This window comes from Schistocerca serialis, chromosome 4 (assembly GCF_023864345.2).
Source record: "Schistocerca serialis cubense isolate TAMUIC-IGC-003099 chromosome 4, iqSchSeri2.2, whole genome shotgun sequence".
Taxonomy (NCBI): Eukaryota; Metazoa; Arthropoda; class Insecta; order Orthoptera; family Acrididae; genus Schistocerca; species Schistocerca serialis.
In genome coordinates this window covers 415,324,727-415,329,726 of record NC_064641.1, presented here as the reverse complement: position 1 = coordinate 415,329,726, position 5,000 = coordinate 415,324,727, and the positions used below count along the sequence as shown (strand labels likewise).

At 62.9% G+C, this 5,000-nt stretch overlaps 1 pseudogene; it reads right to left on the bottom strand.

The window, feature by feature from the left end:
• LOC126475621 (large subunit ribosomal RNA) overlaps positions 1-5,000 on the bottom strand; it is a 7,951-nt pseudogene that overhangs the window by 2,442 nt on the left and 509 nt on the right.

Here is a 5,000-nt window from a genome sequence, read left to right as displayed (position 1 = left end):
TGCACCGTCGGGGGCTGGTCCAATCCTCTTCAGCGCCAGGAGACGGGACCGGCGGAGTGTTGGCCCCATCCATCGGCATGATGGGATGCCGAGGCCTCCCTGGGCTACAGGAGCATGGAAGTAGCCCAGGGGAGTGTCCGCCGGAAGGCGGAACCATCTCCTGACGGCGGCCCGGATGGTCACGTCTGCCGCTTTCAACGCACCCACTCGGGTGCGGCTGAGGGCCAGCCCGTGGTACAGGCCTGGGAGAAGTACGTTGGTGAGGGCGTAGAGGCGCTGTTGCGGCTTAAGCGGAGCTCGGGAGATGACGTCCAGCTGCTCCACCAGGTGGCGTCGTGGGTTGAACACGCAGCGACCCGCGGTGGAGAATTGCAGTCCCAGATACCGGAAGGTTTCACCCACACGTAGGGCGGGCATGGTGGCGTTGCCCGCTTTGAAGGTAACGTCGGCGTCGACCTTCACCTTCTTGTCACGCCCAGACGCGACTAAAGCGAGGGTGAAACACTTCCGGGCGTTGATCTGCAGCCCCAGATGGCCGAGGGCTGCGACGGCTGCGTCGATGAGGGACTGCAATCCCCTCGCGGTCGATGCAAAAAGCAGGACGTCATCTGCGAAGGCCGCAGCGTTGACTCTGCGGCCGAGGATCCGAGCTCCGATGTGGGAGGGAAGTTGACTCAAAACATAGTCCACCGCAAAATTGAAAAGGAGGGGGGAGAGGGGGTCACCCTGACGCACACCCCTTGCCGGCTGCAGGGGCACGCCCACGTCGGCGCCGCCCGCTATCACTGTCGTGCTACCCTCGTAACACCTTTCGACGTACTCAATAAAGCAATCCGGCAGGCCATGAGCCCTCAGCACGGGGCGGAGGGCAGCATGGTCCACCGAATCGAACGCTTTAGAGACGTCGATCGATGCCACAAAAACAGAGCGACAGGAGCGGACTGCGTCGGTGAGAGCAGTGTCCAAGATGAAGGTGTTTTCCAACATCCCATCCCGGGGGATGAATGCCCGCTGACGTTCGTCCACAGCACATGCACGCATCAGGCGTGACGCGAGAACCTTGTGAAAGGTCCGCGCCAACACCGAGCAGACCGTAATGGGGCGAAAGTCAGCGGGGGATGTTGGTGCAGCCGTTTTGGGGAGAAGTGACGTCCGGGCGCGAAGCAGACGCTCGGGGAGGGCGCGGGCCAGGAGGAAGAGGTTCAAGAGTTTCACCAGGACTTCATGCGGCAGGCGCCGCAGCTCCGCTGGAGTCAGGCCGTCCGGCCCGGCCGCCGATCCCCTGGGCGGCAAGGCAGCAGCGACCTCCTCACGTGTGACCGGCCCCCATAGGCACTCAGGAGCGACAGGCTCCGAGTGCGGGAGAAGGCGGTCACGGATGAAGCCAGCGGTGGAGATCGGCCTCTTCGTGAAGAGGTCCGCCCAGAAGTCCAGCAGACCGGGGATGTCGGGTGGCGGCTGCAGCAGGGTGCCGCCCAGCAAGCCGCGCACGCAACGTGCACGCGACCTGCGGAAGGCGTCCTGTGTCCGCGCGAACTCCCAGCGGCGCAGCTTGCGCTTCTGCAGCGGCGGGGCGGCAGGCGGCCGCTTGGATGATTGACGCGGCCGCTGTGCCCTGGTGATCGACCTCTCCCCCCTGGACCCGACCGACGCAAGGGCATCCGGGAGCATGCCCAGGATGACATCGGGCGGCGTGCCCCGCCCCAGACCAATGACTCGATCCAGAGCAGAGAAACGCTGGGCGGAAGCAGGTAGCCCCGCCAGATGCTCCCAGATGGCGGCGTCAGTCGGCCCCTCCGGCGGCGGCCCGGTGGTGTCGGCCGCGAAGTCCTCGGCTGCGTCGACGGGCGGCGCAGCGGCTTCGCCCGCGTCAGGCAGCGAGCTCGCTGCTCCCCGGCGGGACGCCGGCTCTTCCCCCCGACCGATCTCAAGCGCCTCCATGAATTGGCGGACAAGCTGCTTGTGGGCAGCTTGCCGCCGTCGGCACTTGATTGCCTCAAGCGTTCGGTCGGGGAACATCATAATAAGCTCTTGATTAACGAAGAAGAACCGGGCGTCCCTCTCAAGGAACAGTTCGGCCTCTGCCCTGGCGAGCGACAGGACTTCTTCCTCCGTCCACCTCGCGCGATGCCTCTCCGTCACGATCTCAGCGTTGGCGGCCGCAAGGTGTTGGCGGCGGCGATGGACCCCGAGACCGTTCTTCGTGGTAAAAGTGCGGTGGCACTCACTGCAAGCAAAGGGAGCTACACAAACTATCGCATTTTCGTTACGGCCGGTTGGCCGGATAGGTGCTGGGGTAGCTGGGGTGGCACCTTCAGCGGAAGGGCCACCATCTCTTGTATCTTGTAGGCTGCCCCCAACTATAAAGGGATAATGCGAGGGGGGGCTGGTAACCCCCCCAAGCCCCTGGTGCGGTCTTCCACTCTGCGAAAATCAGCGGGCCCACGAGAAGGGGAGAAGACCGCAGGAGAGGAGAGGCTAAGAGGGCTAAGCCCATGTATTGCGCATCACTCTCCCTGTAACTATAACCCAAGGAAGGCACCTCGCAGCAGCAGCACGACTACATCAAGACCGCACTTCGAAAAGCCAAGTCCGGATGCAGCCACACCGCCGCCACTTGGCCACCTTAAGAGAGTCATAGTTACTCCCGCCGTTTACCCGCGCTTGCTTGAATTTCTTCACGTTGACATTCAGAGCACTGGGCAGAAATCACATTGCGTCAACACCCGCTAGGGCCATCGCAATGCTTTGTTTTAATTAGACAGTCGGATTCCCCCAGTCCGTGCCAGTTCTGAGTTGATCGTTGAATGGCGGCCGAAGAGAATCCGCGCACCCGCGCGCCCCCGGAGGAGCACGCTAAGGCGGACGCGGCCTCGCAGCAAGGAAGATCCGTGGGAGGCCAAGGCACGGGACCGAGCTCGGATCCTGCACGCAGGTTGAAGCACCGGGGCGCGAACGCCGCGCAGGCGCGCGCATCCTGCACCGCCGGCCAGCACGAGGCCGACCAACGGCGAGAGCAGACCACGCCCGCGCTAAACGCCCGCACTTACCGGCACCCCTACGGCACTCACCTCGCCCAGGCCCGGCACGTTAGCGCTGACCCACTTCCCGACCAAGCCCGACACGCCCCGATCCTCAGAGCCAATCCTTATCCCGATGTTACGGATCCAATTTGCCGACTTCCCTTACCTACATTATTCTATCGACTAGAGGCTCTTCACCTTGGAGACCTGCTGCGGATATGGGTACGAACCGGCGCGACACCTCCACGTGGCCCTCTCCCGGATTTTCAAGGTCCGAGGGGAAGATCGGGACACCGCCGCAACTGCGGTGCTCTGCGCGTTCCAAACCCTATCTCCCTGCTAGAGGATTCCAGGGAACTCGAACGCTCATGCAGAAAAGAAAACTCTTCCCCGATCTCCCGACGGCGTCTCCGGGTCCTTTTGGGTTACCCCGACGAGCATCTCTAAAAGAGGGGCCCGACTTGTATCGGTTCCGCTGCCGGGTTCCGGAATAGGAACCGGATTCCCTTTCGCCCAACGGGGGCCAGCACAAAGTGCATCATGCTATGACGGCCCCCATCAACATCGGATTTCTCCTAGGGCTTAGGATCGACTGACTCGTGTGCAACGGCTGTTCACACGAAACCCTTCTCCGCGTCAGCCCTCCAGGGCCTCGCTGGAGTATTTGCTACTACCACCAAGATCTGCACCGACGGCGGCTCCAGGCAGGCTCACGCCCAGACCCTTCTGCGCCCACCGCCGCGACCCTCCTACTCGTCAGGGCTTCGCGGCCGGCCGCAAGGACCGGCCATGACTGCCAGACTGACGGCCGAGTATAGGCACGACGCTTCAGCGCCATCCATTTTCAGGGCTAGTTGCTTCGGCAGGTGAGTTGTTACACACTCCTTAGCGGATTCCGACTTCCATGGCCACCGTCCTGCTGTCTTAAGCAACCAACGCCTTTCATGGTTTCCCATGAGCGTCGATTCGGGCGCCTTAACTCGGCGTTTGGTTCATCCCACAGCGCCAGTTCTGCTTACCAAAAGTGGCCCACTTGGCACTCCGATCCGAGTCGTTTGCTCGCGGCTTCAGCATATCAAGCAAGCCGGAGATCTCACCCATTTAAAGTTTGAGAATAGGTTGAGGTCGTTTCGGCCCCAAGGCCTCTAATCATTCGCTTTACCGGATGAGACTCGTACGAGCACCAGCTATCCTGAGGGAAACTTCGGAGGGAACCAGCTACTAGATGGTTCGATTAGTCTTTCGCCCCTATACCCAGCTCCGACGATCGATTTGCACGTCAGAATCGCTACGGACCTCCATCAGGGTTTCCCCTGACTTCGTCCTGGCCAGGCATAGTTCACCATCTTTCGGGCCCCAACGTGTACGCTCTAGGTGCGCCTCACCTCGCAATGAGGACGAGACGCCCCGGGAGTGCGGAGGCCGCCGCCCCGTGAAGGGCGGGGAAGCCCCATCCTCCCTCGGCCCGCGCAAGGCGAGACCTTCACTTTCATTACGCCTTTAGGTTTCGTACAGCCCAATGACTCGCGCACATGTTAGACTCCTTGGTCCGTGTTTCAAGACGGGTCGTGAAATTGTCCAAAGCTGAAGCGCCGCTGACGGGAGCGATTATTCCGCCCGAGAGCATCCCGAGCCAACAGCGGCGCGGGTCCGGGGCCGGGCCAGGTAGGTCCGTCATCCGGGAAGAACCGCGCGCGCTTGCCGGGAGCCCGAGCGCCCAAAGGGGCGAATCGACTCCTCCAGATATACCGCCGGGCAGCCAGCCAGGACACCGGGGCTCTGCCCAACAGACGCGAACCGAGGCCCGCGGAAGGACAGGCTGCGCACCCGGGCCGTAGGCCGGCACCCAGCGGGTCGCGACGTCCTACTAGGGGAGAAGTGCGGCCCACCGCACACCGGAACGGCCCCGCCCCGCGGCGAGTGGAAAGGCAACCGGACACGACCCCGCCGCGGATTGCTCCGCGCGGGCGGCCGGCC